The 14,952-nt window shown below is 45.2% G+C and overlaps 1 protein-coding gene across 3 annotated transcripts in view; it reads right to left on the bottom strand.

Annotated features, from left to right (window-relative positions):
• The window catches only part of MRAP2 (melanocortin 2 receptor accessory protein 2), a 43,117-nt gene extending 29,702 nt beyond the window's left edge, over positions 1-13,415 (bottom strand). For 2 of the 3 annotated variants that reach the window (XM_032484543.1, XM_032484544.1), the window contains exon 1: positions 12,764-12,959. The gene's annotated coding sequence lies outside the window, so the exon portion shown is untranslated. The other variant, XM_014551308.2, reaches the window with a different exon arrangement.
• Positions 13,416-14,952: the final 1,537 nt, after the last annotated feature.

The following is a 14,952-nucleotide window of genomic DNA, read 5'->3' as shown; positions in this document are numbered from 1 at the left end:
AGCAACTTCCTTCACAGAGTGTGGATTTTAACTTCCTTCAATTAAAGAGGCCATGTTTCCGGGACAGTAGACTTCAGTCCTCTTCCTATTATCTTTGGACTTGAGTAAACATCTTACTTTTGAAGTCTGAGACTCTGGCCACTCAATTCAGGTTAGAGATATTATACACACACACACACACACACACGCTGGGTTCCTCTTCCCTTCTCAAATGGACAAACTTCCCAAATTTCTTTACACTCCCAAGGTTTCTGCCACTCTTGGGCATTTTCAGTTACCCAGCAGACCTCAAAAATGTGGTAACTGACTGACAGCTGGCAGAGAAGTTCTCGATGCATCCGTTTCCTGTCTCTCTCTACTTCTCTACTGCACACCAGCAACTTATATCCAGGGACAAAACATGGAACAGAAAGTGTTTGCAAGCCTGAGGATTTCCTGCCTTAAAATCAGAATCAATGCCAATGGAAGAGTAACTTCCAAATGCAGAGATGGGACTTAATATTGTGTGCAGCTGGGCATGCAGCCAACACCTGAAATGGAGGGAAACTGAATTAATGAGTGGGCACCCTTCCTCCATCAGCTGGTACCTCAAAGAAGACAAGGGGTCAGGACTCCTAAATCCACCTCCTTCAGTTATGTCCTGGGCACCTACATAGTCGTAAACAGGCAAGAAGGTACTTTCTAAAGGTAGCACCTCCTGGCTCTGTGGTACTCCCTGCTTCAGCCCAGCACATGCTTATTACATACATGGTACACAATGGCTGTCCTTGAGCTCTTCAGAGAGGTCTTTGGAAATGGTGACAGATCTCTGAAATACACCACAGTACACACAGGCTATGCCAGGACTGCACGAACCAACCCTCCAGTGACATTCTCTTTCCTTTGATCTCTATTCCATCAGGGCAGGGCCCTCCCCCCTCGCTCACACTGTCTTACTTCCAGCAACCCACCCAAAACCTGGCTCATAGCAGACATGCGATAAATACTTGTTGAGTCAGTTTCTCCTGATGTGGACAAGCCACAAGATTATCTTTCACTCTCTTTCTCAATCCTGAGCCGAGAGCAGAGTTCTCCCATTCTAACAGAGACTTCAGCTGGACAGCGGGAAGCACATCATGGCCATGCAGGGGAAAAACACCCCAGAAAGGCGCTGTAAAGCCTCCATCAGGAAGGACTTCCTTGAGAAGTGCCGAGGCGCAGCTCTGAGATACGTGTGGGGGCGGCAGGCACACTGCCCTCAGCTCTGCAGATGGAGGAAGCTGGGTTTTCACAGTCCTCCGAACTGAGTCACGCTGACCAAGCATAGGAGAATGATTTATAACCAGAGCATCAATTTGTTGAATTATGATAAAGATAAAATAATCAAGCAGACCAGAGCACATGTTTTCTACGGTCTGGGAAACAAAACAGCAGATGAGAAAATTAGCTGATGAATGTGGAATCAGGGCAAAGGAGTCAGGTAATATAACAGAACCTCCTACACACGTGTCAGGATATCCTTTTGTCTGTCTTGCATCCCAACCCAGATGTCCTGTTGCAGCCACAAAGTGAGGCCACACTCACCCACAGTGGGATTGGGGTCCCCATCACAGAAATATCATAAGGTTAACTCCTGCCTCTTCTGGACCTTGCTTTTCTTGGTCTGGACTTCAAAAAATTCTAGGTCTGTTGAGGACACCAGTAGAATCCCAACTTGACCAGTTTGTTACAGTTCGGTTTTCTGGGTTCCTATTGCTGTCCATTTATTTTAGCTCTACAGCTGAGCCTTCCATAAAAGTATGGTTAAAAGTACTAGAGTCAAGGCAAAGAACCAGCTATCAAAACTCAGTGCTTTGTAACGAAATACCATTTCACATCCATTAGAATGGTTATTACAAATACAACAACAAAAACAGAAAACAAGTATTAGCAAGGATGCAGAGAAATTGGAACCTTTGTGTGTTGCTGGTAGGAATATAAAATGGCACATGAAATACAGTACAGTGGTTCCTCAAAAACTGAAATATGGCATACCTTACGACCCAGCAGTTCCGCCTCTGGCATATACTCAAAAGAACTGAAAGCAGGGGCCCCAAAAGATATTTGTACATAAATGTCCATAGACGCATGATTCACAATAGTCAAAAGGAGGAAGCAACCCAAATGTACATTGGTGGACAAATGGATAAACAAAATGTAGTATGTACATGCAATGGAATATTACTCAGCCTTAAAAAAGGGAATGTTGACATATGCCGCAACATGGATGAATGGTCACAACATTATGCTAAGTGAAATAAACACAAGGACGAATATTGCATGATTCCACCTATTGAGGCACCTAGAACAGTCAAATTCATACATACAAAAAGTAGAACAGTAGTTGCCAAGGGCTGGGAAAGGGGGGGATGGAGAGTTATTGTTTAATGGATAGGGAGTTTCAGTTTGGGAAGATGAAAAACTTTGAGAAGTGGATGGTGGTGATGGTTGCACAACAGTATGAATCTACCTAATGCTGGTACTTGCTATCTGGTACATTTCCTATAATTTTCTATTGGGTGTAAATAAAAGCAAATGTTAAAACTATGATACAGAGAAAATTAAAATGAACAATGAAAATAATAAAATTTATAAATAATGCCTAGATTATTTGTGCTAACATGACTCCAAAACACTAAGTTGGACACTGAAAAATGGTAAATTTCATGTTATATATATTTGACCCCAAAAAGTATAATTTTTAAAATCAGAAAATAATAATAATAAAAATCAGCACTTCCTGACCCATGTAGGGTGGGGGCAGGGTAATTGAGAGCTCCCCAAAGTAAAAGACCACAAACCCAGGGGACAAAAGATGGTGCTGGGACATCCTGGCACCCTCCCCATGTGGGTCCTTCCTCCACGGCCAGCCTTCCAGGATCCAGCGTGGCTCTGTTCAAGAGCCCTTGTGGCACTTCCTTGCCACACAGCAGGAGTACTCTGCCCAGGCTGTGGGGAATCACACGTCCCCATGCCAGCGAGAAGCTGGGACAGCTGTGCCAGCCATGGTCCTGTCACTCTAACTAGTCCTGGAAATACAGACTGCTTCCCAACCCCTAAGTCTTTTGGCCCAAACAACAGAATTGTTTCCCCTTCCTGTGGCCCTGGTCATTAGCCCACCTCACTCCAGCATAAGTCTATTACCAGTTATCATTCCAAAGCTGCCAGGGTCTCCTCATGCATTACATTTAAAGTCAGTTGCTTCCCAATGACAAAAAGGAAGCAACTTAATCTCAGAAAGCTGGCTCCAGTGTCTGAGAAATGTTTCATGGAGGCCAGTTGGATTTCATGGACCTGGAAAGTAGGGATGTTGACGTTATTTTGCTGAGTAAGAAAATTTTTTAAAAACGATGACCATTAACAATGATCTTTCCCCAGACAAAAATGTTTAAGCACTCTCCAGGCAGGGGAGAATCTCACAACAAAAATAGTCAGTCCTCTGCAAGAGAAGAGAGGCGGCTGTCTAGCATCAGTATTTCATAGCGAGCAGGTATTGCCCTGCAGGTTGGAACTACGTTGCCTCTGTCCACTGCGTCCACATGGTAGTTACCCGGAATGGCTGAAATATTCACTCTCTCTGAAAGCAAAGGAAAAGGACTGAGAGGGATGTGGTGAAATTCCCTTCCAGATCCATTACTCTAGAATGTAACAAAATACCAAGCTCCTTTCCACTTGTATCACAAACTCAATGATGTGTGTCTGTTTGTAAAACTCATGTGTGTGTATAGTGCAATATGGAGAAGGTGTTGTTATGGGCTGAGTTGTATACTGAAGTCTTAACTTCCAGTACCTTTGAATGTGACTATTTTTGGAGACAAGGTCTTCAAAGAGGTGATTAAGTTAAAATGAGACTGTCAGGGTGGGCTCTAATGAAATCTGACTGGTATTCTTATAAGAAGAGATGATAAGGACACATGGAGAGACAACAGGAGCACACATGCACACAGGGACAACCATGTGAAAAGGCCAATACAGCCCAAGGCAATCTACAGATTTAATGCAATCTCTATCAAGTTACCCATGACATTTTTCACAGAACTAGAACAAATAATCCTAAAATTTATATAGAATTACAAAAGACCCAGAATTACCAAAGCAGTACTGAAGAAAAAGAATGAAGCTGGAGGAATAACTCTCCCAGACTTCAGACAATACTACAGAGCTACAGTAATCAAAACAGCATGGTATTGGTACAAAAACAGACATATGGATCAATGGAATAGAATAGAGAATCCAGAAATAAACCCACAAACTTTTGGTCAATTAATCTTCAAAAGAGGAGGCAAGAATATACAGTGGGGAAAAGACAGTCTCTTCAGCAAGTGGTGTTGGGAAAACTGGACAGCAGCATGTAAGTCAATGAAGTTAGAGCACTCTCTCACTCCACACACAAAAATACATCCAAAATGGCTTAAAGACGTATAAAATGCAAGACAAGACACTATAAAACTCCCAGAAGAAAACACAAGCAAAACATTCTCTGACATAAATCTTAACAATGTTTTCCTAGGGCAGTCTACCTAGCCAATAGAAATAAAAGCAACAATAAACAAATGGGACCTAATTAAACTTATAAGCTTCTGCACAGCAAAGGAAACCATAAGCAAAACAAAATGACATCCTACAGAATGGGAGAAAACATTTGCAGCTCATACAACTTAATAACAAAAAGCAAACAACCTAATCCAAAAATGGGCAGAAGACTTAAAAAAGCAATTCTCCAATGAAGACATACAAATGGCCAATAGGCACATGAAAAAATGCTCAATGTCATTAATTATCAAAGAAATGCAAATCAAAACTACAATTAGGTATCACCTCACACAAGTCAGAATGGCCATCATTCAAAAGTCCACAACCAATAAATGTTGGAGAGGCTGTGGAGAAAAGGGAACCCTCCTACACTGCTGGTGGGAATGTAGTTTGGTGCAGCCACTATGGAAAACAGTTTGGAGAGTCCTCAAAACACTAAAAACAGACTTACCATATGATCTAGCAACCCCACTCTTGGGCACATATCCAGAGGGAATTCTAATTCAAAAAGATATATACACCCCAATATTCATAGCAGCACTATTTACAATAGCCAAGACATGGAAACAGCCTAAATGTCTATCAGCAGATGACTGGATAAAGAAGTTGTGGTATGTTTATATAATGGAATATTACTCAATGATTTTTTAAAAAAGAACAAAATGCCATTTGCAGTAACATGGATGGACCTGGAGATTATCATTCTAAGTGAAGTAAGCCAGAAAGAGAAAGAAAAATACCATGCAATATCACTCATATGTGGAATCTAAAAAAAATGAAAGAAAGAAAAAAGAAGACACCAATGAACTCATCTACAAAACAGAAACAGACTCGAAGACATAGTAAACAATCATGGTTACTGGAGAAATGGGGTAGGAAGGGAAAAATTGGGGTGTTTGAGATTCGCAAATGTTAACCACTATATATAAAACTTGATAAAAAACAAATTTCTTCTGTATAGCACAGGGAACTATATTCAATATCTTGTAATAACATTTAATGAAAAAGTACATGAAAATGAATATATGTATGTATATGCATGACTGGGACATTGTGCTGTACACCAGAAATTGACACATTGTAATTGACTCTACTTCAATAAAAAAATAAATAAATAAAATAAAGTTCATGTGAAGAAGCCACAAAAGATGGTCATCTACAAGCCAAAGAGAGATGCCTGGAACAGATCCTTCCCTTATGATCCTCAGAGGAACCAACCCTGCTGACACCTTGAGCTTGGACTTGAGTCTCCAGAGCTATGAGAAAATAAATCTTTGTGATTGGAGCTACTCAGATTCAGGTATTTTGTTATGGCAGTCCTAGCAAACAAATAGAGCTGCTGAAATTAAATTTTGTCAAACTGACGTTCATTTTGATGAGTTCATTAGGTAAACTGTCCTAGAAAGGCCATTAACAGTAACTTACTTTATACCCATCACTCCTACTGCCACTAAATAACAAATACACTTTTGGAAAGAAAAGCAAATGCTATTAATCTACCCCACTATATGCCATCTTCAGCCGACACATTTATCACATTGTCATCAACATGACTTGCAAGCAGAAAGAACACTAGCTTTGAACATGCTAAAATTAGCATGAGTCAATGCAGCCCAATAAGGATATTCTAAACACTATGGCTTTGAAGATTTAGTGGAGGTTGAAAAGTCAAGGCCTGTACCCCCAAGGAATTCAGAGAATTCAGGCTTGTATTTAGAACCATGGTCTCCCTTGTTGAATTTCACCCTCCCAAACACACACACACACACACACACACACACACACACACACACACACACAAGTTAAGCAGCATCACAGAAGCCTGATAACACCAACAGACAACAGGTGCAACACAGTCATTAAAAAAGGAAGGGCTCATAATGGCAGAGGGGCTTGGGGTCGGAGGACCCACATGGATGGTCCTCTGAGTCTCTGCCCACACTGTCCCGCCTGCCAGGTGGGGCTGCCACCTCCCTCTCTACAGATCCCGCCTACCTTTGAGGGCAGGGCTCCACGGAGTTCTGTCAACTGTCTCAGCCCCCAAGGACTCTCTCCCTTCTCCCAGATCTTGTCATGGGGATTACTTAAATCTCTCATTTTAATAACGAGAGAGTATATATAAGGATCAGCCTTTGCATCACACTGAACCCTCCTTCAGATTTATACAGATGCTATCACCAAGCATCACCGTCAGGTGAACTACCATTTTAATGGTACCAGGGAAACCACCGTCCTGTCCATTTTAATTAGTGGAGTGTTTGAAACACTGGGCACAATAAGACTGAGGAGGGTGAGACTGGCCATCCCTTAAGTCACTTTGAGGATGATTTGGCAAACAAGCCTACTTTGTATTTATCACCGAGGGTTTCTGTCTCCAAGCAACACACACTGTTCTTTACAGCCCGGAGCTGGATCATTCTTATGACAAACAAGCAAGAGAGGAGAGGGTATTTCCATCTCTGTTCCACAGAAAAGGCAATTTAAAGTTAAGTGGTGGTTTAAGAGCTCAAGACAGAGAAGCAGGAATGATCATCTTAACCTCCTAGGTCTGGGATTCTTAAACCAGCTGTATGTCTTTTCTAGTTTCTCCACCTACCCCACCCACTGCCACCGGAGTGCAGTCCCTGATTATAAGCAAACCAGGGCTTGGTCGAGCAAAGGCAGTCCGGCTGCAGCCACCCTAGGGCCTCCTGGACTTGCAGAAAGGGGCGGGGCCAGAAGTGAGCCAAAGAGGGCCTTGTAGAGCCTGGGGCAACCCCCTCAACCCCGCCCCCAACCCACTTGCCTAGAACTGAGGATGCCAAATAGCCCCAACTCTTGGAGCACACCTGGTTCAACCTCCTGGAGCATCAATTTTAAGAGAAACCTTGGAGGACATTTTTACATTAAAAAGTACAGATATGTTACAAAGTAAACTGCAAATATCAATGAAAGTTCAAGATAAACAAATACTTGCTTCTGGCGCCTTGGCCTTGACCTCACACTTCCAGAAAAATGTGTTAACTCTCCTCACCTATTGAGATAATTTAGTGGAAATTTAAAAGAAGCTCTTGTAGGCATATATGTAAGTTGACATGGTATAATTTCTAGTAGTTTCCAGATTTTCAGAACATCATCTTAAATTTGTTTTTTTCCTTTTTTTTTTTTTTTAACAGAAGACAGAATTATATTTTCTGGGAAAACCTACACAAAGGTTGGTAGAAAGACAGGTGTTATATGTTTCTAACCACATATCTTTTAGTCATCTCCTAATTATTCTTTTTTTCTTGATCAACCAGGCAAATTCGGAGCCAACCCGTAAAGAAGTAGCTCCCTCAGCTGCCGGCCTTTGCCTTTAATCGTTTCTGCTGTTACCAAGTACACGCAGGAAGAAAACAAATGCACCTTTAGGGAGGATAATTATTTGAAGCTTATAAATAAGTTTCACTTGAAATTTTATGAAATGTACCAGTGTTCTCTAGTCAGGGGGACATTATACAGATCTTGGTAGAACAGACACAGATAACAATTAAACCGAGACTTTTAAAGAACATCCATCAATTTAGTATCTCACAAAGTCTCAACTTCTGCTTCTTCACATCTTCGCAACACTGCAATGGACTGAAGATTCCCGTTGGCAAAGAAGAAGCATCATATGCATACTTGGCTTTCTTTCTGATAGGACTAAACACTTCATATACTTAGTCAAGACAGAAAAATCACTCTGTACCCTAAAATAAGCCAAAAATAACATGACCATCCTGTCTGGAAGTTGGTCTCCAAAATAATAAAACTTGGAATGCATCCAATAAACCTGGACTCCCTAAAAAAAATTCTTTCCCTGAGTGTTTGCCCTAGGGACGTCTGAAGATAAGTCATGACTTTGGGGAATGGGATCATCATGCAAGAAAATCGTTTTTAACCGAAACAGCAGACAGACATGCATTTGAGAACTCTGGTAACTTATGGAGTATTTTCCTTCATGTCTTCATTGCGTTTTTATTTGACAAGCCAGTCTGCTGAAGCCCGATTCTGTTGCACTCTTGGCAAGTAAACACTTTCTTCCCTTTTCTAAATTCTCCTACCTCGAAGTCTTCTTTTGTCTGGAAGGACACGTCACGTCAAGTCCAGACTGCAACTCTTTACCATTTCCCCTGAAGCGTAGAGAACGCACACTCTGAGCTGGTACAAATGTGGGACCTGATCACCTGTCAATTTTATGTTTTTTTTCCTGCTGCCCCTTAAAATGCATTCAGTGGATTCATCCTTCCTGCCCTCAGATGAATGCTTGGGTGGAATAACATGACTTTTCTGCTCATGCAACTACTTCCAAGTCCCAAAAGAATGAAAATGTGCAGTCTGGGAAATTAAAGAAAAAAAAAACCCCTCCAACCTGGTTATAACATTAAATCTCCTGCCTATGCCAGATTGCTTGCATGCTCGTCCCCTGTAGGGACTGAGGGACGGTGGACCCCTTTTCTTTCTCTACCTTATGCACAACTGCTGGGCAGCAACTCATCCCCTCCAAGATCAAAGACTGAACTGTCTTCACACCCTCTGTTTATGGGTGCTTGAGTGGTATTCATTTTCCTTCAACTGACTGCTCACTCCTATCTTAGCCTCTAAACTTCTGGACACTACCTGCTGGGGTGCCCTCACTCCTGGGCTGAACTTGGAGTGGCCCCAGGCCAGTTATCTTTTCCACAAGGTCCCACCAAGTCCTTAGGAAATCCTCAGGCATCCTTTGCCTGACAAACTCTGGGAAGGCGGGTGAGCCTGCTACCTGGGCCACCACGTGAGCCCCAAATGTATGTCCAGCTCAACTAGTGGTCCCGTGACATCGCCCCCACACCAAGTTTGGGATGAAGGAAGTGACTACTGGAGGTCTCTGAAGAAATCCCTTTCACAAAGCTTCCTCTCTCAATCTCCGTATCCTTGAAGAGGCCAGTGGAGTTCAGGAGTTGGGAAAAGTTCTCAAATATCTACACTGAAATTTCTTCTTGCTCATCTAGCACTTTCCTTTACAAAGTCACATAACTTGAGTGGGTGCCTCAATCAAAACTTTGACTGAGTAACCAATTTTTTTTTATACACACACAGAAATGTTTAGGCTAGATTGTTCATTTCCAATTATTTTCAAGTTCATTTTACTCTTGTAGAGCTAATAAAATTGAGGAAGTTGAGCATTAAAAGGGGTGTTCTGAGACATAAAATTCAACTCCCCCTTCACCCAGTGGGGAATCCTCTCTGCAATCCTGACAGAAGGTCACCTGGCATCGGCTTAACCTGCCTCTGGAAATAAACCTACTTCTTCCTCAGGTGTCTGAGGAATGGCCTCAGAATTGGCCAAGGCTCCTTTTTGCCAGGTGAAATGTTCTCTGCTCCTCACACAGCCCGGTATTCAGACCCAGATCACCTTCCTCTGGCTCCTCTGAAGTTGATCTCTGTCCTCTGCAAAGGAGCCACCCAGGATGGGCCCCTGAGTAGAGTGGACCCCAGCCCCTTTGCTCCAGATGCCACAGGTTGGAGGTAGAGGGCAATGGTTAAGCACCCGGGTTCTAATCCCAGCTCTACTATTTACTGGCTCTGTCATCTTGGACCAATGACCTAATCCCTCTGTCCCTCAGCCTCGCCATTTGTTAAGTGGGAATGGTGACAGTTCCTTACTTCATGGAGGTGCTACAGGATTGAGATCAAATTGTGAAACACTCAGAACTGTGCCTGGCACATAATAAGCCCCATGCAAATGTCTATTTTTTTAAAAGGCCCATTCTTATCACTGCAACCCACACTGGCTATTGAGCAGCTGCTTCACACTATGGTTCGTGCAGGCCTGGTGGGCCACTGAGATCACAGGTTTCTTCCCTCCCATGAAATGCTGCTTAGCAGGGCTACCCCACCCGTTACTTTCTTGACTGATTCTGTGAATGTAAATGCAGAACGAGACCTTCAACCCTACTGTGAGCTCAACATTCTATAAACGATCTCTTGTCCAGAGACAAAAATGGGTCTCAGAGAGTAACCAGATTTATGGTTGCCACAACTCTGATCAATGTCCCCTCTATGTCTCTCTCCTGGTGAGTGACACCAGGGAGGTGCAGGGACAGAGACAGAGCCTTGGGGTATGTGCATCCTCCTGCGCCTTATCCTTTGGGATAGTATGAGATTTCAAGAAATGCTCCTGCAAAAGTAGGACCCACTTTACATCGAACACCATGGGGAGGGGGCCAGTGACTGAATTATGTGTAGGTCCCCAGCTTTGGGAACCTTGGTTTGTGAAATGTAAACAACCACAGCCACCAAGCTACAAGGACCAAAGGGAGCTGTGGGTTAGAAATCATCCAGCCAAGTTATGATCACACCAAAGTCATCACAAGGTCAAAAATAAAGGGTTCAGAGATGGATTCTGATTGACCAAAATACCTCAACATCTGGGGGCCTGGAGAAAGTGGGTGGAGGAGGACTGTATTTTCCACAAGGTGCTGATGGTATTTGCAAGGTAAAAGACGGCCCCCACTGTCAGCAGACGGTGTTCCTCCGGAAGAAACAAAGGGGGCAACCAGGGATAAGTAGGCACACCCTTGCAGAGGCAATAGGATAAACAAGGCAGAACAACACACACACATTCAGAAAACAATACCTGCCCTTGTGCATACAATGCACTCTGGTGCTTTCTCTTCCCTTCTATTGAATTTCATGCTTTAAAAAATGCTGGTGAGACTTACTATACTGATATCATAACACAGCTGAAAACTGTGTTTATGGCATGTCCCAATCTACAGCCCAGGAGGTTGCCAGAAAAGAAAAAGAAGTCAGTTTGGCATAAATTGAATTTGTAAATCCTTTCCTAGGTGGTCTTGAGCTAGCTTCTTTAAGAATTTGTTCTAGAGGGTTGCCAGGATTCAGTGTTTCCTTGTTTGAAGTCTGCTGGCTCTGCTCCCACCGCTCAAGCCGGCTCAGAGGGACTGTGAACACTTCACTGCTCTGCGATGCTTGTTATTTGGGCTTTGAACCATCCAGCCCAGATTCAGTTTCCAGAACCTGTTAAAGGGGTTTGGTCTGGTCTTTCCATATTGAAAAGAAGGAAACAGACTGGAAGCAACTCTGCCTTCCCCTGTCACCTGTCAGTATCCCCTCATCTTCCATAAACACTGGAGGATCTTCCTGATTAGAACAAAACTCTTTGCTGCTGGGCACCCAGCTCATGGCAGCCTCTCCTGCACCAGGACTGTATTCTTTCCGGGCCATGCCTTACCTGCCTGCGTTCTTGGTGATGCTTCCCATGTGATGTACGTAAGGGCCACAGCGTCACAGTCCTAGTTTCCAGATCCCACCTCCCCACTATTAACTAGGGGATCCAGCTGGGAAATTTTATTTACTGTTTCAACCCAATTTTCTTCACATGTAAACTGGAAATACTACCACTTACCTTTGGGGCTTTCAGGAGAATTAATTTATATATGAGGGGTCCCTTCTCTTCCCTGGAGTACCAAGAACACCTTCCCCCAAGTGCTTTGCTCCCTCTGCTTTCAAAACACCACGAAAGGTTTCATTTGCGTCGGATTAAATCTAGAGTGTTATCTGGGACTGTCCATGTCTTCTGTACCGCAACGGAAACCGCAAAGCCTCCAAACAAGTTTCTAATGAGGCGATTCTTTGTCTTCCTCATTAATTACACAGAAACGAGAGAAAACCGAAACGGGTATTTCCCTCTAATCAGTAAAATGACCTGCGGGCATTAATTCATTAACAAGCATCAGACCGGCATTTTTCCCGAGAGCCCGGCCCCGGGGGCTGCGGGGCAGTGCGTCCTGCCTGGACCCTGGACCGGCAGGTCCCCCGCGCCGGGAGTGGCGCTCTCGGTTACCGGGCGCATCGGGGCAGGCCGGCCGGAGCCAGGAAAGTTTTCCCTGGCGGGAGAAGGTGTGGCCGGCCCCATGAGCGGGAACGAGATGCGGCAGCCCACCCCAGCCCCGAGTGCCGCGCTTCCAGCCTCTTCGGATGCCCTGGGGCCGGACGCGCACATCAACCCGCTGTAAGGAATGCGTTAAACTTGGGGTGCTCACCAGGGGTCCTCACTCTTCCCCGGGTCACAGTCCAGCCCCAAGTCTTCCCTCCCTGCTCCCATCCTCCAACCCCCCCAAACTAAAACCCACCCCCAAACCCTAGCGAGCCCAACCATAGGAGCCTGAGGCTCCGATCGGCCCGGGCGCCCCGTCCCGCCCGCGGTTACCGGCTCCTGCGAGGTGCGTGAGCGCCGCCGCCGCCTCCAGCCGCCCGTCCGGCCGGTCGCTCCCCGCGCTGCGGTGCGGCGGCGGCGCGCGCTCCCGACCTGCGGCGGAGGCGGCGCGGGGCGAGGGGCCGCCTCCCGAGCCCGAGGGCGCCGGGGCCCGGCGGAGGCGAGCTCTGCGGAACCCTCTGCCCACGCGGCCCTCACTCACCGTCTGGATAAGAGCCTGCCGCCAGCAGGCGAAGCGGACCAGAGAGAATGCTTTGCCCTGCGGCTCAGCAGGGTGTCCTCTGGCCAACTTTGGGTGACAGGAGCCCGAGAGCTGAGCTAGCAGGAGTGTGGCAGGGTGAATGAGGGTTAGAAAAAATCCTCAGCATTGGGATCAAGTTCAGTAAGGCTGGGCTCCATCATGTGCTACTTAAATTACGACTTCCAATTGACTTCCTGCTCCTGCCCCGTGGTACGGGTGCCCACCCAGTCAGATGTCCCCCAGACAGGGCATTTGGGGCTGGGCCTGGAATAGTTTAAGTTAGAGACTTGACTCCCTTCTCCCTTTCCGTAAGTAATTATCGAGTCCAGTCCATTGCCGACACTGATCTGGGCGCTGGGAAACAGCCTCCTGGAGCTTGTGTTCTAGAGAAGAGACAGGCAATAAACATAACAAACCAGTACAACGTGTCCCGTGTGGATAATGATAAGTGCTGTAGAGAAAAAATAACTCAGGAACGGGACGGAACGGGACAGAGAATGTTGATTCAACAGGGGGACGGCGTGGGGTGGGGGGGGGTATAGCTTTAAACCAGGTGCGGGAGATGGCCTCACAGCGGAGATGGCTTTTAAATAAAGAACTAAAGATGAGGGAGCTGATGGTGAGTGAAGACAAAGCAACTGCTGTGGGCCCGGCGCTGAGACGGGCTTTACTGAAGGCGTCATTTCTTTACCACGCTCAGGCACCCTATCAGGTGTTACCATTACCATTTACATTTTAGAGATGGGGAAAACTGTAGCTTAGAGACGTTCAGTGAATTGCCCAAGGTCACATGTGAGTACACGGAGGGGCTTGCCTTGCTCAGGAAGCCTGGTGCCACAGAACCATAATTTAACCAGGACTGTACTGCAGTGGGGGAAACAGCAAGAACGGCACCCAGGCAGGCTGATGGCTGTGTGATTAACTCTGTCTGCCGGTGCCAGGAAAGGATTCCTGGAAATGACAGCTGATTCATTTTTTTGAAAGCTAGCTTCATTACTACACGTAAAATGAGATATTTTGCAAAGCCACTTTACAGCTGTCCTCATCAGCCTCATCCACATCATGTAACTTGACCTAGTCCTTGCCTAACCAGCCGCACTGGTTCCAGCTGCACATTCCTGGTCAGGCGTAGGGAGTCGGTCTATCCCCTGCGCAGTACAGCCTGCGCTGTGTGTGGGCCAGGCATGGTGAAGCCGCGCAGAGAGCAGAGCCACAGAACCAAGCTGCTGACAGGCAGCCGTGTAAACAGGCCCGTCTCTGCCTTAGCCCTCAGAATCAGGTGGCCTCTTTCGGGCAGAGTGCCAATGGCTCATGAGGCAGAGAACAAGGTCACGCTGTCCTGCATGGAAAAGGCTACCAACCATCAGTTTCAGAGGCTGAAACCACAGCATCCAGCGGGAGCAGCAGCATCAAGAGGATGATGGCAGAGCTCCCAATTCTGTCCTCCGTATCTCTGCCTCCCCACGGCTGCATCCGTTCCCTTTTTCCCCTCCCCCAGTGCCAGCAACATTTTCCTACCCTCTCTTCAAGGTCCATCTCAAATGGCTCTTCTTCCAGGAAGCCTTCCTTGCTGCCTTAGCTACAAACACACTTTTTTTTTAATTGACATATAGTCAGTTTACAATGTTTGCTTGTTAATTTCTGGTACAAAATAGTGATGTGTATATATATATATATACATACTCCTTTTCATATCCTTTTTCATTATAGGCTATTACAAAATACTGAATATAGTTCCTTGTGCTATACAGCAGGACCTTGTTGTTTATACAAATGAACTCTTATGCTAAAATCTGATACCTCTCTTATGGCACCTGTCATTTTCAAGTTTCACTCTAAAATAGGTTCCTCCTATTTCTCCATAGGCCTCCTTTATATTTAATTTCTCCACAGGTCCTAGCATAGTGCTTTGCATCCAGTAGACATTTAATGGGTGAATTTA

The sequence above is a fragment of the Camelus ferus genome, chromosome 8, assembly GCF_009834535.1.
Source record: "Camelus ferus isolate YT-003-E chromosome 8, BCGSAC_Cfer_1.0, whole genome shotgun sequence".
Taxonomy (NCBI): Eukaryota; Metazoa; Chordata; class Mammalia; order Artiodactyla; family Camelidae; genus Camelus; species Camelus ferus.
The sequence above is the reverse complement of the archived record's forward strand: the minus strand, read 5'-3'. Positions and strand labels throughout refer to the sequence as shown.